This window comes from Vicugna pacos, chromosome 13 (assembly GCF_048564905.1).
Source record: "Vicugna pacos chromosome 13, VicPac4, whole genome shotgun sequence".
Classification (NCBI taxonomy): Eukaryota; Metazoa; Chordata; class Mammalia; order Artiodactyla; family Camelidae; genus Vicugna; species Vicugna pacos.
Window position 1 is genome coordinate 50,777,736 of NC_132999.1, and position 5,161 is coordinate 50,782,896.

The 5,161-nt window shown below is 44.1% G+C and overlaps 1 long non-coding RNA gene across 1 annotated transcript; it reads left to right on the forward strand.

The window, feature by feature from the left end:
• The first annotated feature begins 1,787 nt into the window (after positions 1-1,787).
• Positions 1,788-2,954, forward strand: LOC140700952 (uncharacterized). Its single transcript, XR_012079713.1, has 3 exons — positions 1,788-2,086; positions 2,206-2,399; positions 2,786-2,954. It is a non-coding gene; the product is annotated as an uncharacterized lncRNA (long non-coding RNA).
• The last annotated feature ends 2,207 nt before the right edge of the window (positions 2,955-5,161 follow it).

The following is a 5,161-nucleotide window of genomic DNA, read 5'->3' on the forward strand; positions in this document are numbered from 1 at the left end:
CACACACACACACTCAATTTCTTTATTCATTCTTCTGTCTACCCACACCTAGGTTGTTTCTGTATCTTGGCTATTGTAAATAATGCTACAATGAACATGGGAGTGCAAATAACACCTTCAAGGTAATGATTTTATTTCCTTTGAGTATATAATGAGAAGAGGGATTGCTGCATCACATGGTAGTTTTATTTTTAATTTTTTAGGAACCACCATACTATCTTCTATATGGCTACACCAACTTACATTTCCATCAACAGTATATAAGGGTCTCCTTTTCTCCACATCCTCACTGAAAGCTGTTGTCTTTTGTCTTTTTGATGATAGCCACCCTAACAGGTGTGAGATGATGCTCACTGTGCTTTTAACTTGCATTTCCTTGATGATTAGTGAGGTTGAGCACCTCTTCGTATACCTGTTGGCCATTTGTATGTCTTCTTTGTGTAAATGTCTATTCAGATCCTTTGTTCATTTTTAAATTAGTTTGTTTGTTGTATTTTTTTTCTTTTTGCTATTGAGTTGTATGAGTTCCTTACATATATTTTCATAGTAGCCCCTTATCAGAGATACAGTTTGCAAATATTTTCTCCCAACCCTTTGCCTTTTCATTTTGTTGATTGTTTTATCTGCTGGGCAGAAGCATTTTAGTTTGCTGTAGTCACATGCGTTATCTTTGCTTTAGTTGCCTGTGCTCTCTTCCATGTGCTGTGCCACCCTGCCAGCCTTGAAAGGTTGGCAATTCACCACAGCTCTGCCAGTGAAGCAGTAGGCTGACTGATCATTCATTTTTCCTCCCTCAATCACTTGTTTTGAATTGATGGAGTTGTACACAGGTCGAGGTGTCTCCTGGGTGACTTAACCAGGACACTCTGCTGTGAAGCAGAGTCAAGAGAACATGCTTTCACCATGCTAAACCCTCAGCATGTAGATATCAAGCTCTTCTTTGCTTCCAGATTTGTTAGGAGCCAAGGCAAACATCCACGACATCCAGCAACACGAGGCTCTAATCAAAAGCTACGTTTACTTTGAAGTCTAAATATTATGATCTTGGACTCATACAGACCCGCTTCAAAAGTTCTGATACTCCATGTGTGTTGTACTTTTGAGCAAGCCACTTCATCCCGCTGAGCCTGTGGATTGGAGTTAAGAGGAATCTACTCGGTAGCACAGCTTATACTGTTGCTAGTTGTGCAAAACTGGATGGGTTTCAGGACCACTTTGGGGAGACACTACAGGCACCCGGTTAAGGGAGGCTATGGTGACAGACCAAGGACTGAAGGCTAACTGTGCCATCCTAGCTGTGTGCCTCTGTGCAGATCACTCAGCTTCTCAGAGGACTCTTTCTTATAACGAGAGAAAGCGGTGACAGAAAGATTCCCCAGCAGGTAGGGCTTGTGTAAAAGCACAGGAAAGAAGACCATGTCAGGGAAGAGGAAGAGCAAGCCTTCATGACAAGGGGTACACCCGTGATCTCCGGGCAGACTAAAGAACAGAGTCTGGCGGATGCCACTAGTTTCAGAACAACCTTGTAGGGGCCCCACATGAAGCACAAGGAGGAGGACTTCCCTTTCCTCCAAAGACAAGATGGGGGTCCGGAAGAACTACCTTTTGGGTCCCCTGAATGTGAATTTCTGGTCCCAGGATGCACTGCGTGGTCCTACTCATGGCAGGAGGCTCTGATTGGGTCCACTCGCCACTGTCCAACACTGAGCTCTCTTATTGGGCAGAGCCTTGCATCGACCCACCTCTCCATGCTCCCTTCACCCAATCAGCTGAGGCAGGGCTGCAGGTCGCCCCAGGGACAGGTATGGCCCCAGGGACAGATCTGGCTCCAGACACAGACCGGAAGAAGCCATTTCCCAGAACTTTATGGCCTCTTGGAGTTCACAGATTGACCTGGCTCACTCCCCTGACTTAAATGCTTCTTTCTCAGGGTCATTTGCCCTGCAGATGGACTCAGATTCATCCTTTATGCCCACGTTTCTGAGGCACTGGCCAGAGTTGTGTCCTCTGTGGCCCTGGAACAGAATTTGTGTGCCCAGCAGCACGACCCCCACCACCACCAACCCACAAAAATAGAGTGTGTAAGGTGAGAGTACCATACACAGATGTGCAGGTTATTCACTGCACAAAGACACTAGGTTGAGGGGCATGTGGGGCTGGGCATCAGCTTACACTTCACTTGCTAAGCTTAGTGTCTTGTTATAGGCCCATGTCTACCTGGAGGAGCTTTTGCTAATTTGTACAAAGGTATTCTGTGGTCTAAGCACAGCTCAGTGAAAGACATATCAGATTGATTATTGCAACACTGAAACTTCCACTGTCACAAATCTGAAGCAACCTGAATGTCTATCTACAGAGGAAGGGGTGAAGAAAGTCCTGCCCAGGAAGACAACTAAAAGGTATAAAGTTACTAACACGTTTGAAGTCAACATGAGTTGACCTAGAGAGAGATCAGAAAGAATGTTCAATGTAAGAAACAAATCGTGGACCACTGATCTCTGAGCCACCATGTCTCCACCCACACCCCCCTGGAAGTTGCCCAATAATTCCCTTGATTCTTTGCTTAAATTTTCATTTTCCCTCATGTTTCCGTGAACATCTTCCCTGCTGATGGTGGGAAGTCATTACATCAGGCCTAGATAACTGTATCTGGGCCTTCAGTGAACAAAAACATAAATCTCAGACATAGAGACTACTCTGTATATATAAACTAAGAGCCTTTTTTTTTTTTAAGGCAAAAGGGAGACATTCATGCAAATACTTGTGCATGTATTTATGTTCACAGGGGCTGTGAGAAGGTTTACATTCCATGTGTTGGAAGGAGAAATGGAAGCTTTTTAACTTTTTCTTCACACACTTTGGCCTCATTCGACATGTTAACTTCTGGCATATGTTGTTGCTGTTATTTTGCAATTAACAAGAGTGTATAAAAATTCCTGATACTATTTGTGCTACTTGCCTGTAAGTCTGAAATTACATCAAAATTTAAAACTTAACTACTTAAAAACAAAATAAGAACAAGAGAGGATTTTTTTTTCAAGAAACAAAATATTAAACCAGTGGAAATCCTGTCCTAAACTGTCAACTAAACTGAAACACCCCGCATGAAAATATTCGAGTGAAAAAGAGGAGGGTAAGGGCAGCGGAGGTGTTGGGTGTGACTTTCCTCTCAGCCTGAAGGAGACAAAGCCCCTCTCCGCCTGATAACCCGTCAAGGACTGCGGACCGCGTGCCCAGGCAGGGTCTCCAGAGAGTCTGCGGACCCCCTGGCATTTTAGGAAGACTTTCTTCATGCAATTTTGTGTGTCCATAGGACTTATCAGATTCTCAAGAGGCTCTGTGACCTAAAAGAGGTTAAAATCCATAACTTTTGTTTTTAAATTGGGGGGGGGGGTAATGAGGTTTATTTATTTATTTTAATGGAGGTGTTGGGGATTGAACCCAGGACTTCACGCATGCTAAGCATGCACTCTGCCCCTGAGCTACATACCCTTCCCCTATAACTTTGTTTTATCTTTAGATTGTTTGGAGAAATGATTTCAATCAGCCTGCCTTCCAGCTGAAAAACCTTCACTGGCGAAAGTAGGCTGATGATTTTTATTAATATATTCATCATAACACAATCACTAGAAAAATGAGAAAAACCCAGAAAGTCACACTAGCCGATATGATCATTTTTTACTTTCTTCTTTTGTTCATTTCTACAGTCTAAATATTCTCCAGTGAACATGTATTATTTTGGCAATAATAAGATGTTATGGATACATTTTTATTACAACTATAAATATGTATATAGATAGGTGCACAGACAAAAGACTGGAAGAAACCACAGCCAAGAGGCTGACAGTGTTTATGCACTAGTGATGGGACTGTGGATTTTTACACTTTACTTCTTTGGGCTCATCAAGAGTTTCTAAGATTTCATTATTACTTTTGGAAAAGGGAGAAGTTATTTTGAAGCAATAAGAAATTACTTCACTGCTATTGATCCATTTTAAGATCTTCTTTTTCTACCCCAACAGCCCCCTTACAGCCCCTCTCACCTGCGTGGCCCCATACTCAAAGCCTCATTTGAAGAAAGTTGGGGACCAAGACAGGGGAACTTGTCCTGGCATGCTGGGCTGACTTCCTTTTGGGGCCCAGCCCCTGAGTCACTTGGGAAAATCTCAGGCACACACTCTGGACACTTTGCTCCTTCTGCCACTGTTGCTCTCTTGGAGGAAAGCAAGATCTGAAAATTGATCCAAGAGTTAAGCCACGCGGGGCTCAGGCTGGCTGAAGGAGGGGGCCATTGCCAGATTCAGGGATGTTTCTGGCACAAGAGAAGCAGGGTAAAGATGGAGAGGTTGGGTATCAGGCTGCCTGAGCTCTAATTTCAGCTCCGCTATTTACCCCAGGTGAGTTCCTTGGCCTCTCAAAGTCTATTTCCTCTTGGGCAAAATGGTGTTAGTTATCGAACAGAGAAGGAGGTTATGCCATTGAAGGACATTAAAAGAAACATCACACAAAATATAAAAGTATACACTCCCTTCCCAGATGAAAAGCGTATCAACACCCACATAATTTCACAGCAGGCTGAGCAGGCAAATTGTGACCTCGTCACACCACAGCAGCCACACGGTTGTGCGCTTTGGTTGGTAAAAGAAAACACGAGAGGCCTTTGTCAGGACTAATCTTGTACCACGTGAGTTTGGAATTATGTAAGGTCTTCAGTGAAAAGATTCTCACATAAAACAAATTCATCCTGAATCACACAGGATTGTAAAATTCCAATAGAGACTTTATGTCCAATGCCTATGTCAACACCTAGCTTGAAAAGAGGCTTGATGTGCAAAAATCTATTTCTTAGAACAGCTTGGCCTCCCACCCCCTGGGGCCCAGAAGCCATCCTGAGACCCCATCTGTTACCGCTGGCCCCAGCTTCCATAAAGACAAAGGGGTGGTTGTTATTCACCCATTGGATTCTCACCCCAGAAATAGAATGTGAACGGTGGGGAGCTTGCAGTAGAAATCCTGAAACTCCTGCTGGGCTAGGAAAGCAGGGTCCCAGTAATGAGTGGAACGTGGAGGGTAGGGGGGCAGGGTCCCCGGCTGTGTGCCCCTAAGATGCTATTCCTCCATGGGATGCTCCTCCTACTCCTCACCTGGGGGTCCCCAACTT